At 37.1% G+C, this 20034-nt stretch overlaps 1 protein-coding gene across 5 annotated transcripts in view; it reads left to right on the top strand.

The window, feature by feature from the left end:
• The window catches only part of PDLIM5 (PDZ and LIM domain 5), a 220156-nt gene that overhangs the window by 45377 nt on the left and 154745 nt on the right, over positions 1-20034 (top strand). The gene's annotated exons all lie outside the window — the stretch shown is intronic.

The following is a 20034-nucleotide window of genomic DNA, read 5'->3' as shown; positions in this document are numbered from 1 at the left end:
AGAGATAAACCCACGCACACATGGTCACCTTATCTTTGATAAAGGAGGCAGGAATGTACAGTGGAGAAAGGACAGCCTCTTCAACAAATGGTGCTGGGAAAACTGGACAGCTACATATAGAAGTATGAGATTAGATCACTCCCTACCCAAAAATAAGCTTAAAATGGATTAAAGACCTAAATGTAAGGCCAGACACTATCAAACTCTTAGAGGAAAACATAGGCAGAACACTATGACATAAATCACAGCAAGATCCTTTTTGACCCACCTCCTAGTGAAATGGAAATAAAAACAAAAATAAACAAATGGGACCTAATGAAACTTAAAAACTTTTGCACAGCTGAGGAAACCATAAAGAAGACCGAAAGACACCCCTCAGAAAGGGAAAAAATATTTGCAAATAAAGCAACTGACAAAGGATTCATCTCCAAAATTTACAGGAAGCTCATGCAGCTCAATATCAAAAAAACAACCCAATCCAAACATGGGCAGAAGACCTAAATAGACATTTCTCCAAAGAAGATATACAAATTGCCAACAAACACATGAAAGAATGCTCAACATCATTAATCATTAGAGAAATGCAAATCAAAACTACAATGAGATATCATCTCACACCGGTCAGAATGGCCATCATCAAAAAATCTAGGAACAATAAATGCTGGAAAGGGTGTGCAGAAAAGGGAACACTCTTGCACCGCTGATGGGAATGTGAATTGGTACAGCCACTATGGAGAACAGTATGGAGGTTCCTTAAAAAACTGCAAATAGAACTACCATATGACCCAGCAATCCCACTACTGGGCATATACCCTGAGAAAACCATAATTCAAATAGAGTCATGTACCAAAATATTCATTCCAGCTCTATTTACAATAGCCAGGAGATGGAAACAACCTAAGTGTCCATCATTGGATGAATGGATAAAGAAGTTGTGGCACATATATACAATGGAATATTACTCAGCCATAAGAAGAAGCAAAATTGAGTTATTTGTAGTGAAGTGGATGGACCTAGAGTCTGTCATACAGAGTGAAGTAAGTCAGAGGAGAAACACAAATACTGTATGCTAACACATATATATGGAATTTAAGGGGAAAAAAATGTCATGAAGAACCTAGGGGTAAGACCGGAAAGGACAGACCTACTAGGGAATGGACTTGAGGATATGGGTAGGGCGAAGGGTAAGCTGTGACAAAGTGAGAGTGGCATGGATATACATACGCTACCAAATGTAAAATAGATAGCTAGTGGGAAGCAGCCGCATAGCACAGGGAGATCAGCTCAGTGCTTTGTGACCACCTAGACTGGTTGGATAGGGAGGGTGGGAGGGAGGAATACGCAAGAGGGAAGAGATATGGGAACATATGTATATGTATAACTGACTCACTTTGTTATAAAGCAGAAACTAACACACCATTGTAAAGCAATTATACCCCAATAAAGATGTAAAAAAGAAAAGTATATATAGGAGTACTTCATTTTATTGCACTTCACTTTACTGTGGTTTGCAGGTACTTCATTTTTTATAAATTGAAGTTTGTGGCAACCCTGAGTCCAGCAAGTCTATTGGTGCTGTTTTTCCAGCTGCATTTGCTTGCTTTGTGTCTCTGTGTCACATTTCGGTAATTCTCACAATATTTCAAACTTTTTCGTTATTGCTATATTTGTTATGGTGATCTGTGATCATCTTTGGTGTTACTATTCTAGTGGTTTTGGGGTGTCATAGCCTGCGTCCATGCAGAACAGCAAACTTAATCCACAAATGCTGTGTGTGTTCTGTCAGCTCCACCAACCTGCTGTTCCCCCATCTCTCTCCCTCTCCTTGGGCCTCCCTATTCCCTGAGACACAACAATATTGAAATGAGGCCTATCAGGAACCCTACAATGACCTCTAAGTGTTCAAGTACAAGGAAGAGTCAGTCAGTGGGCCAAACGTCACTGTGGTCCTATTTCAAGAAGTTGCCACGCCACTGCAGGTTCCCAGCAACCACCACCCAGTCGGTTGGCAGCATCAACAGAGGCAAGACCTTCCCCCAGCAAAAAGATTACAGCTCACTGAAGGTTCAGATGACGGTTAGCATTCTTTAGCAGTAAAGTGTTTTACATAACGGTAACTACACTTTTTAGCCATAAAGCTATTGCACACTTCATAGACTACAGTGTAGTGTAACCGTAACTTCTATATGCACTGGGAAACCAGAAAATTCATGTGACTTGCTGTATTGCGATATTTGTTTTATTGTGGTGGTCTGGAACCGAAACCACAGTATCTCCAAGGTTTTGCCTGTATACACATACACACTTGTAATTTTAACACGTGTATTGCCAAACTGCCCACCAATATTGTATGAAAGTGTGTATTTCCCCACATCCTGGCAACACACAGTTATCACATTTATAGGTCTCTGATAGGTGAAAAATAATTTTAGCATTTATCTACTTTTCATATGTTTTAAGAGCTGTATATATTTTCTTTGGGGGCAGATTCTTTTAATATTAAAACCTTGTACATAGTAGAGAATCCAAACGTGGTATCACTTTGCCAATGGTGACTCTTCACAACTGACAGTATAATTTTTTTCAGAGTATAATTTTTTTTCTGAACAAGTTACTGTGCCTGTCAGCAAAAGCAGCTCCTTTCAGAGCATCTAAAACCTTGTAAGAGTATTTGAAAAGTTGTGAATTTTATTAACATCTGTGAATTCTTTCATTAATTTTTAGCCAAAGGGACATGTGTAAACACAGTTAACATTTTAATAGATCTTCCAAGCTAGGGGATCTATACCCATAATATGCAGCCTCAGGAAATTTTACATAAGTTACGCATACCTTTTTCTTTTTACACTGGGGGAATTGAAGGCTGAGTAAAGAGAGGAGGAACACACAAAAAGTCTAAAAAGATAAAAAGGCAGAAATGATGTTTTGGGTATTCAGGCTTTTATGTATCATAAAACAAGTTATAGCAACTGAAATGATATTTGTTTTTTAAAATTTTATTTACTTCTACTAATTTTAAAAATATAGAGTATAAAGAAGAAATATTGTAAAGTTGCCCATAATCACGTTGTCTAATCCCTTCTGGTAATTCCTGTTGACACTTAGAAAAAAATATTTTTCTAAATTTCTAAAAAAATTATTTTAACTCTTAAAATATCATGATATTTAAGGCACAGAAATTGGTCTTTGATGTTCTAATACAGTGTGATTCGAAGTGTTGTCCAGAGAGTTGTCAGTTTGTGATAACGTAAGTTCAGAAATTGAGAGTATTTAGACATTTTTATAGCATTTTGACCCAGTAATTTTATTTTATCTTATTTTTAAAAATTTTTTATTGGAGTATAGTTGATTTAAAATGTTGTGTTAGTTTCAGGTGTACAGCAAAGTGAATCAATTATACATATACATATATCCACTCTTTTTTAGATTGTTTTCCATATGGGCCATTACAGAGTATTGAGTAGCATTCCCTGTGCTACACAGTAGGTCCTTATTAGTTATCTATTTTGCATATAGTAGTGTGTATATGTCAATCCCAGTCTCCCAATTTATCCCTCCACCCCTTTCCCCCTGGTGACCCAGTGATTTTATGTCTGTTGAATCTAATAGTAGAAATATGAGACTTTTATTTTATAAACTTTTAAAATTAATTTTTCAGATAATTTTTTTGTTTTATTTTTATTAAGGTATTGGTCTGAAACAGATTGGAGATTTAGAAAAATAACTGGCTCTTCACAGATGCTTTGAGGAGGTGTGCTCGGTATTATTTCATTGATCAATTATATTTCATTGATCAATGATACTCGTACCTCACCAGCCTCCTCTGAGAGAGGCTTCTGTCATCATTCATCAGCGGCATCTTAGGGAAGATCCTCCTACCAAAATTAAAATGTTGGGAGGAACTATGGTACTGCCCCATCTTGGAAGGTAGAAACTGGGCAGGCTACCTTGTCTCCCCGCTAGGTGAGCCTATGAGTTGGATTTTGGAGTAAGATTAGCTCAGTAAAAGAACTGATTTTAAAATGAGGAAAGGAGATTGGGTGGAGGGGGTCCTGTCTTTTCTGCCACTTTCCGTCTCTTCCTTTACTTTCTCTTCCCTCTTTCCCCTCCTGCCTTCTCATCTTCAGCTTCCTCAGTTTCCCTTCTTTTTTGGTCTGCATGGTTAGAAATTTTGACTGAGGAATTTTTTTTAACTTGTGTGATGTATGGATACCTATTTTTGGATACCTGAGAGTTAATCAGGGTAATGGTTTAGAGCTAAACTTTAAGGGAGAGAGATTTCCTTCCTGCTTTATCCAGCCTAGTTTATCTAAATTGGAGGGACAGATAGATGGGATTTAAGGGAATAAACTGTGAAGAGTAAAACATGTACATTTGGCTGGAGGGTGCAGTGTGTTATCTCAGGAGGGAGAGTGACAGATGATGTGCTGGCTGGGAGAGCAGCCCAGCTGGGGTCACAGGATGGACCTTGAAATCACACTGCCTGGGTTCCAGCCTCAGCAGTGTGACTTCCTAGCTCTGTGACCTTAGACTAGTAACTCTCTGTCTTAGTTTCCTCACTTATAGATTAGGAATGCTAGTGCTTTATCGTGTCTTTCTGAGGTTAAATGAATGAACTCTCCTCCTCTTCTGTATTATCAGCATCAAGCCTGTACCAGGCAGCATGTAGAAATAGATAGCTGTGTGGGTGTTGTCACTGGTGTAAGTACCAGCCAAGTATTTTGCAGGATGGGCACGTAGTCCAATTTCTTCCTTCCTACTTTACCATTTTGAAAGTTTTGTTGTTGATTTTTAAATCAACAAACAGAAGTTAGTGATAGTGGCTATCTTTTTGTTTTCAAGATCAGAGGTATTAGATGTATCAGATGTTGGGTATTTCTGAAATTATTCAATTATTTCCCATCTCCCTATGGAGCCAATGGTCACAAACAGACATAGAAAATTATATTGTTAGTGGCAAGACACCTTAGATTATATAGTCCAAACTATCTCCCTTCCCCCGCCACTTCTTTTCTTAAATAGCTGAACAAGCTCAGGACAGATGCATTCAGTGTGGGTGTACTTCCTTTTAAAAATAACTTTCTTGAATATTAATTCAGTATTTAAATTATTGCTACAAGAGGATTCCTTAACCTTTCTTTAGCTGGTAGAATTTTTAATTAAGATGGGTATTTTTCACTGATCTCTCCCAAAATAGTATTGTTTCATAGTAGCCTTTCATCATGTAGAAGGAAGATGTTTTTGATGGTGCAAGTTCACGTTGGGACAAAAATAGCAGTAATATTGTCCAGGTCAGATGTGAATTTATTTTAGAGATCTGCCAAGTTTCTCCTGCTAGGTGTTTGTATCTGTCACTTGGCCACCAGAAGAAATTCTTTTCTTACCAATTAAACCATTCAAAATCTGATAATAGTCCTGTTTTAAAAGGCCCAAACATCTTCCTACCTGTACCAGCTTTGCTCTCTGAGACTTGCTTCTTATCTATCAAACACTCAAGAAATGTCATTAGAACATGTAACTCCAGACCACTCAGAGTTCTGCCCCTCTTATGGTTTTACTCTTTTACTTGTTTCTGTGAGCTCCTAAACTGCAGGTTGTGATTTTGACTCTCTGACATCTAGTTACTTAATATGAGAGTTTATATGTATTCTATACCGAATGATAGGGAAATCGACTGCGTTTAGCTCACACAGCATCTTTTTATTCCTGTTTGGAGTGATTACTGTTACATCTTTATGGGACAATTTAAATATTCAGTGTAGAGATAATTTATAGTACCCTGAATAATCAATTCTTTCTGACCTAGGAAACGTCCTCCTCTCTTGTTTCTTCCATTTACCAGTGTCATCACAGTTTAAAAGAAAGTTACTCTACTTCTTTTTAAATTATTTTGAAGCTATGCTTATTAGTTATTTTGATAATATAAATTAAGCTTCTCTGAACGCTAGCTAGATTGAAACTCAGTTTTCATTTTCTAGCACTTGCTATGGTAAAACAAAAAATTTTTGCAATCTGATTGAGATGACTGATGTGTAATGAGAATCAGAACTTCATGATTTTATTACTCTCATGGAGAAAGACCATTTACAATGTGTGACTAAAACTATGTAATGGTTTCTTGCATCTGGCTGTTTACTCACCAATAATTTATTGTGTACTTACTCTAGTTTTCATTTTCAGATTCATGTATCTCCTGTGCAGTACCCATGGCATGTGGCTGTCTGCCTTCTGCTTAGACATACCCAGGAATAGGAATCTGATAACTTTGCAAGGAAACCATTTCATTTCTGGAATGTTCTGAATGTTTTCAAGCCCTTATCTGTGCTGAGAATTGAAATCTTTCTTTCTGGAACCTGTACCCATGGACCCTCGTTCCTGCCTAGAGGATTATTAGATTCCTGGGTTCTCACTCAGACTTTCTAGATGAGAATCTCTTGTAATGAGTCCCCATCACCTATACTTTAAAAAAGTGCCCTGAGAGATTTTGATCAGCTGAGTATGGGAATCACTGCTTTGTAAAACACAGTAATTCTAGTCCACTATCATATACGCTCAGTCTTTTCACTTTTCAGCAGTGAACGTGGGGGTGCATATATCTTTTCAAATTAGTGTTCCCATTTTCTTTGGATAAATTCTCAGAAGTGGAATTACTGGATTGTATTATAGTTATATTTTTAATTTTTCTAGAAACCTCCATAGTGGCTGCACCACTTTACATTCCAACCAGCAGTGCAGGAGGGTTACCTTTTCTCTACATCCTTGCTAATAATACCTGTCCTTCTCAAATGATTCCAAAAAATTGTTGCTGATTTTTTTTATGATTGTGGAGTAATTATCAAGTGAAAATCAAGAAAGATTTCATTCATTTACTTAAATACATAAATATAGTTTTAGATTTTGAGTGAAGAAAATAAATATACTAAAACATCCATTTCAACTGGGGCTGGGTCATGTCTGCCAGTTTTTGAGGTTTTTGTGTGTTTTACATTGCTTTAAGGAGAAAAGTTTTTGGTTTGCAAATCACCTTGGTAGGGCAAAATGCCTACTGTCTCTCCTTCCTCCCTTGTTGCTTCCAAACAAAATGAAATATAACAACAACAAAAACAAAACCCCACAATACTTACTGAAAAAATATTTACCCTTGAAACTTGCTGTAACTCTTCGGAGAATTCTCAGTAAAAATGTATGTTTCTATTCCATTGGTTTTGTGCCAGAACAATTTTTAGTCCATGAAGTGTGCCTGTTGCAAGGAATATGTTTCTTACCTGAGTGTTTCTGAGCTATTAGACGTTACATGTGAGCACACTGGTTTCTAGTTTATGTCTATAATGTTGAACAGTGTTGCTGGAGAACTTACAGACTAGTTACAGGCTTTTACGTCGGAGTAAGAGTTTTCTAACTCAAATAATATTGTAATATGGTGTGCTATTTTCCATCTTACTTGGAAGTTGGGGAAATGGCTTACAATAATTGTTAGCAGAGAATAATACCTAACCTAACCAGGGGTTTGCCAGATATATTTTCTTGGAAATGTATTCTTAATGTTTAACTTTTTGAATAGATGTTTGCATATATCGAAGAAATTTTAAGGCAATATGTTAACCCATGAGATGGAAGAGCAAATGTGGTATTTTTCATTTGTTATCTGATCTTTGTCGTTTTGCATATGGAAATGGAAGGTTTTGTAAAAAGAGAAAGTCAACAAGTGTCTAGTATAGTGCCTGGCATGTGATGAGTACTCAATAAATGATAGTCTTATAAATATTATGTTAATTTCACATACTTCTAACAATTAAAAATATAACTCTGTTACCTCCCCTTTCCTGCCCCTCTCCGCCACATTCCCCCCCCAATCTCTCACACACACACACACACACATACATGCATGCAAGGTACCTTATTCACTGGTATAATCAGGTACTCAATAACCATTCACTGAAAGAATGGAATTTATATCAACTACTGGGTTGGCCAAAAAAGTTCGTTTGTTTTTTCTGAAAGATGGCTCCTGTAGTGCTTAGTTGCCTTTAATTTTATTCAGAACAATTTTGTTAGATTGTATTGTGACAGCTGTCATATCAGCATGCATTTTTTTAACATCTTTATTGGAGTATAATTGCTTTACAATAGTGTGTTAGTTTCTGTTAGTTTCTGCTGTATAACAAAGTGAATCAGTCATACATATACATATGTTCCCATATCTCTTCCCTCTGGTGTCTCCCTCCCTCCTACCCTCCCTATCCCACCCCTCTAGGTGGTCACAAAGCACCGAGCTGATCTCCCTGTGCTATGCGGCTGCTTCCCACTAGCTATTTTACGTTTGGTAGTATATATATGTCCATGCCACTCTCTCACTTTGTCACAGCTTACCCTTCGACCTCCCCATATCCTCAAGTCAATTCTCTAGTAGGTCTGTGTCTTTATTCCTGTCTTACCCCTAGGAATTTCATGACCTTTTTTTTTTTTTCTTAGATTCCATATATATGTGTTAGCATACGGTATTTGTTTTTCTCTTTCTGACTTACTTCACTCTGTATGACAGACTCTAGGTCCATCCACCTCACTATAAATAACTCAATTTCGTTTCTTTTTATGGATGAGTAATATTCCATTGTATATATGTATCACATCTTCTCTATCCATTCGTCTGTCGATGGGCACTTAGGTCACTTGCATATCCTGGCTATTGTAAATAGAGCTTCAGTGAACATTTTGGTACATGACTCTTTCTGAATTATGGTTTTCTCAGGGTATATGCCCAGTAGTGGGATTGCTGGGTCATATGGAAGTTTTATTTGGAGTTTTTTAAGGAACCTCCATACTGTTCTCCATAGTGGCTGTATCAATTTACATTCCCACCAACATGCAAGAGTGTTCCCTTTTCTCCACACCCTCTCCAGCATTTATTGTTCCTAGATTTTTTGATGATGGCCATTCTGACTGGTGTGCGATGATATCTCATTGTAGTTTTGATTTGCATTTCTCTAATGATAATGATGTTGAGCATTCTTTCATGTGTTTGTTGGCAATCTGTATATCTTCTTTGGAGAAATGTCTATTTAGGTCTTCTGCCCATTTTTGGATTGGGTTGTTTGTTTTTTTGTTATTGAGGTGCATGAGCTGCTTGTAAATGTTGGAGATTAATCCTTTGTCAGTTGCTTCATTTGCAAATATTTTCTCCCATTCTGAGGGGTGTCTTTTGGTCTTGTTTATGGTTTCCTTTGCTGAGCAAAAGCTTTAAAGTTTCATTAGGTCCCATTTGTTTATTTTTGTTTATTTTTGTTTTTATTTCCATTTCTCTAGGAGGTGGATCAAAAAGGATCTTGCTGTGATTTATGTCATAGAGTGTTCTGCCTATGTTTTCCTCTAAGAGTTTGATAGTGTCTGGCCTTACATTTAGGTCTTTAATCCATTTTAAGCTTATTTTTGTGTATGGTGTTAGGGAGTGTTCTAATTTCATACTTTTACATGTACCCTGTCCAGTTATCCCAAAACCACTTATTCAAGAGGCTGTCTTTTCTCCACTGTATATTCTTGCCTCCTTTATCAAAGATAAGGTGACCATGTGTGCGTGGGTTTATCTCTGGGCTTTCTATCCTGTTCCATTGATCTATATTTCTGTTTTTGTGCCAGTACCATACTGTCTTGATTACTGTAGCTTTGTAGTATAGTCTGAAGTCAAGGAGCCTGATTCCTCCAGCTCCACTTTTCGTTCTCAAGATTGCTTTGGCTATTCGGGGTCTTTTGTGTTTCCATACAAATTGTGAAATATTTTGTTCTAGTTCTGTGAAAAATGCCAGTGGTAGTTTGTTAGGGATTGCATTGAATCTGTAGATTGCTTTGGGTAGTAGAGTCATTTTCACAATGTTGATTCTTCCAATCCAAGAACATTGTATATCTCTCCATCTATTTGTATCATCTTTAATTTCTTTCATCAGCGTCTTATAATTTTCTACATACAGGTCTTTAGTCTCCTTAGGTAGGTTTATTCCTAGATATTTTATTCTTTTTGTTGCAATGGTAAATGGGAGTGTTTTCTTAATTTCACTTTCAGACTTTTCATCATTAGTGTATAAGAATGCCAGAGATTTTTGTGCATTAATTTTGTATCCTGCAACTTTACCAAATTCATTGATTAGCTCTAGTAGTTTTCTGGTAGCATCTTTAGGATTCTTTATGTACAGTATCATGTCATCTGCAAACAGTGACAGCTTTACTTCTTCTTTTCCAATTTGGATTCCTTTTATTTCTTTTTCTTCTCTGATTGCTGTGGCTAAAACTTCCAAAACTATGTTGAGTAAGAGTGGTGAGAGTGGGCAAACTTGTCTTGTTCCTGATCTTAGTGGAAATGCTTTCAGTTTTTCACCATTGAGGATGATGTTGGCTGTGGGTTTGTCATATATGGCCTTTACTATGTTGAGGAAAGTTCCCTCTATGCCTACTTTCTGCAGGGTTTTTATCATAAATGGGTGTCGAATTTTGTCAAAAGCTTTCTCTGCATCTATTGAGATGATCATATGGTTTTTTCTCCTTCTATTTGTTAATATCGTGTATTACGTTGATTGATTTGCATATGTTGAAGAATCCTTGCATTCCTGGAATAAACTCCACTTGATCATGGTATATGATCCTTTTAATGTGCTGTTGGATTCTGTTTGCTAGTATTTTGTTGAGGATTTTTGCATCTATGTTCATCAGTGATATTGGCCTGTAGTTTTCTTTCTTTGTGACATCCTTGTCTGGTTTTGGTATCAGGGTGATGGTGGCCTCGTAGAATGAGTTTGGGATTATTCCTCCCTCTGCTATATTTTGGAAGAGTTTGGGAAGGATAGGTGTTAGCTCTTCTCTAAATGTTTGGTAGAATTCGTCTGTGAAGCCATCTGGTCCTGGGCTTTTGTTTGTTGGAAGGTTTTTAATCACAGTTTCAATTTCAGTGCTTGTGATTGGTCTGTTCATATTTTCTATTTCTTCCTGATTCAGTCTTGGCAGGTTGTGCATTTCTAAGAATTTGTCCATTTCTTCCAGGTTGTCCATTTAATTGGCATAGAGTTGCTTGTAGTAATTCTCTCATGATCCTTTATATTTCTGCAGTGTCAGTTGTTACTTCTCCGTTTTCATTTCTAATTCTATTGATTTGAGTCCTCTCCCTTTTTTTCTTGTGAGTCTGGCTAATGGTTTATCAATTTTGTTTATCTTCTCAAAGAACCAGCTTTTAGGTTTATTGTTCTTTGCTAGCGTTTCCTTCATTTCTTTTTCATTTATTTCTGATCTGATCTTTATGATTTCTTTCCTTCTGCTAACTTTGGGGTTTTTTGTTCTTCTTTCTCTAATTGCTTTAGGTGCAAGGTTAGGTTGTTTATTTGAGATGTTTCCTGTTTCTTAAGGTAGGATTGTATTGCTATAAACTTCCTCTTAAAACTGCTTTTGCTTCATCCCATAGGTTTTGGGTCGTCGTGTCTTCATTGTCATTTGTTTCTAGGTATTTTTGATTTCCTCTTTGGTTTCTTCAGTGGTCACTTCATTATTAAGTAGTATATTGTGTATCCTCCATGTGTTTGTATTTTTACAGATCTTTTCCTGTAATTGATATCTAGTCTCATAGCATTGTGGTCGGAAAAGATACTTGATACGATTTCAATTTTCTTAAATTTACCAAGGCTTGATTTGTGACCTAAGATATGATCTATCCTGGAGAAGTAGCAATTCTCATATCAGACAAAATAGACTTTAAAATAAAGACTATTACAAGAGACAAAGAGGGACACTGCATAAGGAATCAAGGGATCGATCGAAGACGATATAACAATTGTAAATATTTATGCACCCAACATAGGAGCACCTCAGTGCATAAGGCAAATACTAACAGCCATAAAAGGGGAAATCAACAGTAACACAATCATAGTAGGGGACTTTTAACACCCCGCTTTCACCAATGGACAGAACATCCAAAATGAAAATAAATAAGGAAACACAAGCTTTAAATGATACATTAAACAAGATGGAGTTAATTGACATTTATAGGATCAAGTGCTCAGCATGCATTTTTTAAAAAAAACTTATCAAAACTGGTGAATTTTTGTGTAGCCATTTCCATAGTGAAGATGGAAGAAAAAAAAGCAACATTTGTGGCATATTATGCTTTATTATTTCAAGGAAGGTTAAAATTCAAGTGAAACGCAAAAAAAGATTTATGCAGCTTATGGAGAAGGTGCTGTGACTGATTGAACGTGTGAAAAGTGGTTTGTGAAGTTTAATGCTGGAGATTTCTCGCTGGACGATCTCCACGGTCGGGTAGACCACTTGAAGTTGATAGCGATCAAATCGAGACATTAACTGAAAACAATGTTACACCATGCGAGAGATAGCCGACATACTCAAAATATCCAAATCAAGTGTTCAAAATCATTTGCACCAGCTTGGTTATATGAATCACTTTGATGTTTGTGTTCCACGTAAGTTAAGAGGAAAAGGCCTTCTTGACCATATTTCCCCATGCGATTCTCTACTTAAACGTAATGAAAACTTTTTTTTTTAAACAAATTGTGATGGGCGATGAAATGTGGAAACTGAACAGTAACGTGGAATGAAAGAGATTGTGCGGCAAGCGAAATGAACCACCACCAACCACACCAAAGGCCGGTCTTCATCCAAAGAATGGGATGTTGTGATTGTGGTGGGATTGGAAGGGAGTCCTCTATTCTGAGCTTTTTCTGGAAAACCAAATGATTAATTCCAACAAGTACTTCTCCCAATTAGACCAACTGAAGCAGAGCACTAGACAGAAAACGTCTGGAATTAGTCAAACAGAAAACGCATAATCTTCCATCAGGATAACGCAAGACCACATGTTCCTTTGATGACCAGGCAAAAACTGTTACAGCTTTGCTGGGAAGTTCTGATTCATCTGCCGTATTCACCAGACATTGCACCTTCATATTTCTATTTATTTTGGTCTTTACAAAATTCTCTCAATGGAAAAAATTTCAACTCCCTGGAAGAATGTAAAAGGCACCTGGAACAGTTCTTTGCTCAAAAAGCTGAACAGTTTTGTGAAGATGGAATTATGAGGTTGCCTGAAAAATGGCAGAAGGTAATGGAACAAAAGGGTGAATACATTGTTCAATAAAGTTCTTGGTGAAAATGAAAAATGTGTCTTTTATTTTTACTTTAAAAACCGAAGGAACTTTTTGGCCAACTCAACACCTTAACTCAAAGACTTAAGTAAGACATTGGTCTTTCATCATTCAAGAGTGATCAACAGTTGGTAGTACTGATATTTTTGATTTATACAAGAAAAGCTCTGAGACTAGACTTACCTGTAACCTCTGCCAGTAAATTCTTGCTTTCTTTAACAATAATGGCTTTAGTCCTATCCTTATAGTTAAGTGACCCTGGGCTCTTACTCTGAAGGGAAGAGGTGGTTTGATTCATCGAAGTGCTGGTGTAGTAAGTGGGAAACAGGGTGAAGATGAAACAGCAGACGATATGCTTCAGGCGTATTCTACCAGGGAACCAAAATCTTGGCCCCTTCCACTCCCTGACTCCCACCTCTGTGCAGGCATTGCACAACTGGAAGCAGTGACATTGCTTAATAGACTTTCCCTGACGGCTGTCAGCACCCTGCCCCCTGCCAAGTCCCATGTTGCCCAGAGCTCAGACACATATGGTACACCAGTCACACTGAAACAAGAATTCTTCAGTGTTGCTCCAGTCTCTTTTAGTTTAAAAAAGGAAAAAAAAAAAAAAAAAATAGTGGCACTGACGTAAGAACATTTCCTTTTCATGTCTAGCTGCTGTTTGTGATGACGTGTTTGCTTTCTGTGGAGGGAGTAAACATCTAGGCTAAATCAGTGTTTTGTGACTAGAGACCCGAGTGCTAGACGTGATCTACCAACAATTGGTGCCATCTCAATAAAAGCCAGCTTTGCAGGCTGGATTCCTGGGCTGGAAAAAATAAACCTGGGATGGCAGGAAAAGGCATAGGAGACCCATAAAAGGGTATTGGTAGTAGTTCTGACCTAAAGAAAGAGAGCTGGAAGGAAAGGATTCCAGGGGTTTTTTTTTTTTGTTTGTTTTCTTATTCCCCCTCAACAAATCCCAAGCGGGATAAATAAAATAATTCCATGTACAGCAAGTGTTAAATCCTTGGGTCCAAGTTTTGATGAGTCTTAGTTCTTAAAGGCTACAGATGTACAAAGGAAACTGAGATCACACTTCCAGAGATGGGAATGGAGTGAAGACTTACCCTTCTTCTTTAAGGGATGAGAGAAAGGGCATGGTAGAAACAGCACTGAAAGGAACCAGGAATTGACAAGCATGGATTTCTTGGTATCCAGGAGTAATAGTTGTAAATGTAAGCAGTCTGTTCTAAGCAATGATAACGTGAAGAACACCCACATGAGTTGATGTGGAAGCAACTTGTGGACTTAGATTCTTCTGAAGTTACTTATTGTCGCTTACTATGCCCTTTATTATATGCCTGACATTTAGTTAGTTATCTGCATGTTTATATGTTGATTTTCTCTTTCCAGTTGATTGAAGTAAAGTTCCATGAGGGCATGGATTCATTTTGTTTGTTGTATCACGGTGTCTAGAATAGCCTGGCACATAATAGACACCTGGCAAGTATTTGTTAAATGATGGAATAAATGAGTATTTGGTTTCCCCACTAGCCTAATAATTTATTCTTATAGTCATTAGCATCTGGTCCATACGTACTCACTTGGTATGAATGAAGGCATAACTCAGCATTAAATGCCAGAGGGCTCAGCTGCTACCAGTGGAAAGAAGAGTCTTGTCATTTAGGCTAATTCATTCTAAAAGAAAAAACTCATTTGGGATCTGAAAAAGTAGATAAGCTAGATTCTCTTCTCTCCTAATTAGCTCCAAAATCCAACCTTTTGAGTTTCTAATGTTGATACAGTTTCAGGTTTTTGAAAAGCACCCATGTTTGCCATTTTAGTGTTTTGTAATGAAGAAATAAGAGTAATATGTATGAAGTAATTGGAGAATAATACAAAATTCATTTTAGTGCCTGAGTAACGGATACTGATTGTAATGACTATAATGAGAGGTTGTAAAGTCTGTGTAAATATTTATTATGGTTTAGAGTTGAAAGGGACCCTAGAACATTTGATCCAACTCTCCTGTACAGCTGAGCAGAATTGAGGCCAGAGAGGGGTAAATGACTTGCCCAAGGTCACAGGATTTGTTAGTGGTGGAGCTAGAATTACCCTCAGGTTTCTTTATAAAACTAAGGGTCGCAAGGGTGTGGATAACGGACATTCTCATACACAGTTTGCAGGATTGTAAATGGCTGCAAATATTCTTGCCGGCAATCTAGTGTCGTGGATCAAAAATTTAAATGTGCATACCTTTTTAGAATAATTCCTAAAGAAAAAGTCAGATAAGTGTGCCAAAATAAATGTACAGTATTATTCATCACTTTGTTTAACATAAGAGCAAAAAAAAAAAAAAAGGAAATGGGTTAAATTATTAAATAATAGCCTATTTACTAAATACCTTTAATTTCCAGTGTGGTGATTCATCACATGTTTATTGTTTATTATGTTTAAGTCTTTGTACAATGAACCTAAAGAGAATAAAAGATGTAGTCCTTGCCTAGAAGGAGCATCCTTGCTGGTCTTCAGATCAGCAAACTGTCAGTTGCAGTTTGAGATGAAATAAGGATAGAAGTGAAGAGTAAGTATCTAGAAATTTTTTGTCTTTGACAGAGTAATTTTATGTCTATTGAATCTGATGATAAAGAATTTGGTCTTATAATTTGAGTGGCTTCTTTAAATTTTGTTTTTTCAGTAATTTATTGTAGATTACAGAAGAATTGGTAAAGGCAAATGGGGGGAAATCTTTCCCCACAGATGGTATCCTCCACCACAGATAGTTTGAGGAGCACTGCTTTCTGAAGAGTTGTAATACAGGTGGGAAAAGTTAAATAGTAGAAAACGGTAGATGAGGGGAAGGGCCATGCCTGTTTTCAGAATTCCGTATTGAATGTAGTGCCTCATTGGAATAGAGACCCTTATTAGATGTTAGTGATTTATGCTATGAAGATTTAAAAAGTTTTAAAAGCGAGTCCCCGCTTTTTTAAGTTATACTTATCTGCCGTTAGCATGTAAGTCATGATTTTGCACCACTTTGAATAAATATTAATTCTGTTCTGAGTTCTTAAATTTTCTTGATGCTAACAGATTTTTGTTTTTGTTTTGAAACATCTTTAGCATGTGGGTTTTGAAGGGCTTGTGATTTGTTTCCCCTGTCATTGAAGTATGCTGGCACTGGTGGTTTAGGAACCACACTTTGAGAAACAGTGTTCTAAGATTCACTAAATCATTAGTTCGTAACATTTCTTTTGGTTAGAGATGCCTTTGAGAATTTGGGGGAAAGCTGTGGACCAACTCAGTGGAAAATACATGTATACTTGCACACAATTTGCATACAATTTTGAGGGGGATTCATCTCATCATTGAAAAGAACCTTAAGAGGAGGGAGGGTTGAAATGTGTGAATTTCAGGTGTAATCTGTTCTCAGGTAACTAGAGTTGACTAATTACATTTTGAACCTGTATAGCTCTCTGACATTTCTTACCATTTTCCTTATTATAGAATGGACTATATAGAAACACTAGTTTCTCTGTAAGTAACAAATTTGTTTGATTTTGAGATGTTTGTGGATGTGTTCTTTTTTTTTTTAGCAAACCACCATACTTTCACATTTCTGGTAGAATTATATTCACACATGGACTACAGAGCACATTAAATCTCTGGGCTTAAACACATATGGATTAACTGAAAGAAAATGTTATGTGGCATCTTAATAGTGAATTGCAGTTTAAGAAGGCGTGTTTCTATTTTATTAGGTCACTGGTAGAGAAGAATAAAGATGTTTCAATTAAGTAGGACTCATCAAGGAAATACGTTTAGACTACTAGAACAAACATATTAGCAGAGCAACATATGTTTTGAACTAGGTAGCTCAGTGGCTACATAAGGAAAGAGGAGTAATCACCCTCACTTCCGTTTGGTTTTGTAAGGCATAATGACACATACTTTGAGGTATTCTCTTCGTTGCTACCATATAAGGTGGTATTCTCAGACTTTTGGGTAAAATTGATTACTGTTTGACTCATAAGCTAAAAATAAGGCCCATAGTTAAAGTAACCAGTGCCCACGAGTCAGGATTTTACAAACGTACTCACTGAGAGACATCAGTGATTGCTTGTTTTATCTCCCTATTCTGAACCTATAGAAAGCCAAGTCAGTTTATTTCACAAAAAAGGTGTTCAAATGAATTCAAAGTAGCCTCCAGTTTTAAGGGGCACATTCACATTAGACATCCAGGCCAGAGATTGACATTTTGTATTAGTTGAGTTGCATTTGTAGGCCAGTGGAGGTGCCAACATTATATAATGATAAACAGTGCAAGACAGAACACCTTTAAGTGTTGAGTGTAGCAACATAGGGCAGATTAATAAGCACTGGAGTGGTAGTAAATAAATTGGGATTTGAAAAGAGCCTTGAAGGATATGTTTGGAAAAAATTTCAGTACTTCTCAGTGTTCTTCGGCTCATTTTGGTGGCTGAAAACTCTGACCATTTTCTTCATTTGTGATATTTCTTGGTAATTGAGTAGCATTCATCATTTGGCAGGAAAACAAGTTCTGTGAGTTCTCTCTTTTGGAATAATGCTTATTTAGTCTTAGGTATTTTGGGGGGGTGGTAGTGCAAAAAAATCATATTCACAGTATTCTGGGAAGTATGTGGGAGATAAACACCTCGATACTTTTGACCATAGCCTCATAACTGGATTCAGATTTTTATTCTACAGTAAGGTACTACTAGAAAATATATTTTAAAGCAAAATTAAAGTTTGCCCATTAATTAGGTATTTTTTAAAATGAGATTTTTCTCTGTGCTTTCCTCTGCCTCACGAAGATTCTGTTGGTCAGATGGTTATAATTTTTTTAGTATATGTATTTCTCTGAATTTTGGTAACGGCACTGTTAGAAAAACAATAGCTTTTCTTTTCCCATGGTTTAGTTCCCATGGTTTTTGGACATGGGAAATTTCTGTTAGTGTTTCTTTCTGTAGCTGTCATATTTATGTGTTCCTTTTTTACATTTACTAAGCCTGATGGCATTCCTGTCATACCCATGGCGTTAGGGTCACACATTCCCAAGCATTCCATATTTGTTGAAAATATGCAGAAGGTTGAAAAACTGGACATTGGTAGTGGCTTATTATATAGGTACCTGTCTTCTATTTGTTACCTGTAGCATATAATAGGATTAATACCAATCTTGATCTTATTAATCAGATTAATACCAGTTCTTTTGAACCAGCATAAATTGTTCTCAGTAAACATCTGACTAATACAATGTTATCTATATTATAAAATGATCTCTAATGTTCTTGGGCACATATATTTTCAAAAAATATTTCTTTTGCTGGCACCTGTTTTCTGAGGTTTGGAACTGCTGGCTTATTTCCAAGGGAAGACAGATAGAGGTTTCTATGTGCATACTGAGAGTTCCCTATGATTTGGAAGGATACATTTCATTAGGGAATTCTAAGATAGTGTTGGAGTCACTGCTATGACTATACATTTTGCCTTTTTATGAAAAGGCTGCAGACAGTATAGCAGCTGTGTTAAATGTTCATTTTAGACAGAAAGCTTAAGCAGTTAGACTTACTTAAAATGATATCTGCCATACTGGGTTCTAACTTTAAAAATGAAAGCTCTATACTGCTTCCTTTGATTTTGTTTGGTTTTTGCTATGAGTTCAATGATTGGTTTGCTTCTATGATATGCCTCTTAAGAGGTAATAGCTATGGGGCAGGGTTAGTTTAACAGGGATAGCTATAACCCCTTATGAATCCCAAGTAGTTTACTTCTTTATGGATAAGACAGATTTTCTCTTCAGTGTGTCTTTGAGATCCTCGTCTAAGTGGTATGCTATCTTGAGATGGTATTTTACTTTCAATGCAGTTTTATAAAGACATAGTACTACTTTCCTCTTTTGTTAAAAAGTTTTAAGAAGAAATACTGTTGGATCCGCACATTTGTATAGAGGCTAATAAGCATTTGGGAGTTTCGTTATAAATTTTACTTGAGTCCAATAAAGATAATGACATGTTTGATGACATACATAAATATTACTGTGAGTTAATTGGCTCTACATCATAGTTATTAGTTATAGTCATTTAGGTTATTTTAGTTATTCAATTAAAGTGTAAGATCTTCTTGCTTCTATAATTAGTTACTATCTTGATGTTCTGTTAAATATTTCCATTATTTGTGCACGTGCACGGTGATGTACAACACACCCAGAGAGAAGGCCTGGACCCCAAACCAGGGACATCTCATGACCCTTTCTTTGCTCATGGCCTTGGTTCCCTATTCTGCCTTCTTCCCAGTGCCCTCCCTTGTCATGTGTTCTTTTGTTTTCTTTCCTTCCTGCCCTTCCCTGACCCCCAGCTCAAGATTTCTTCACCAATATCACCTTATTGATTCTTTCTTTTTTTTTTTTTTTTGCTGTACGCGGGCCTCTCAGTACTGTGGCCTCTCCCGTTGCGGAGCACAGACTCCGGACGCGCAGGCTCAGTGGCCATGGTTCACGGGCCCAGCCGCTCTGCGGCATGTGGGATCCTCCCGGACCGAGGCACAAACCCGTGTCCCCTGCATTGGCAGGCGGACTCTCAACCACTGCGCCACCAGGGAAGCCCACCTTATTGATTCTTATCCTTTGGCCTTTGGTACGGTGGCCAGACTGTCCTGGGAAAGTGGTGATCTTGAGGCCACCATTCTGTGGGAATGGAGTTTGGAAAAATTCAGACTTGAATAGTGGTAAGCAGGGAAGGAGGATACGGGGAGCCGGGGTTCTGATTTGGTGGCATATCAAGGTCTTTTGGTAAGTGAAGAGAAAGTTGAGGCTTAGAGAAGCAGAGGGAAGAGAAGAGGGATGTTTGGTCTTCCTTTAAGGAGGGAAGGGAAAAATCAGGTCTGACTGGTCAGTTTG

This window comes from Phocoena sinus, chromosome 5, assembly GCF_008692025.1.
Source record: "Phocoena sinus isolate mPhoSin1 chromosome 5, mPhoSin1.pri, whole genome shotgun sequence".
NCBI classification, from domain to species: Eukaryota; Metazoa; Chordata; class Mammalia; order Artiodactyla; family Phocoenidae; genus Phocoena; species Phocoena sinus.
This window is presented reverse-complemented; position numbering and strand designations above follow the sequence as displayed.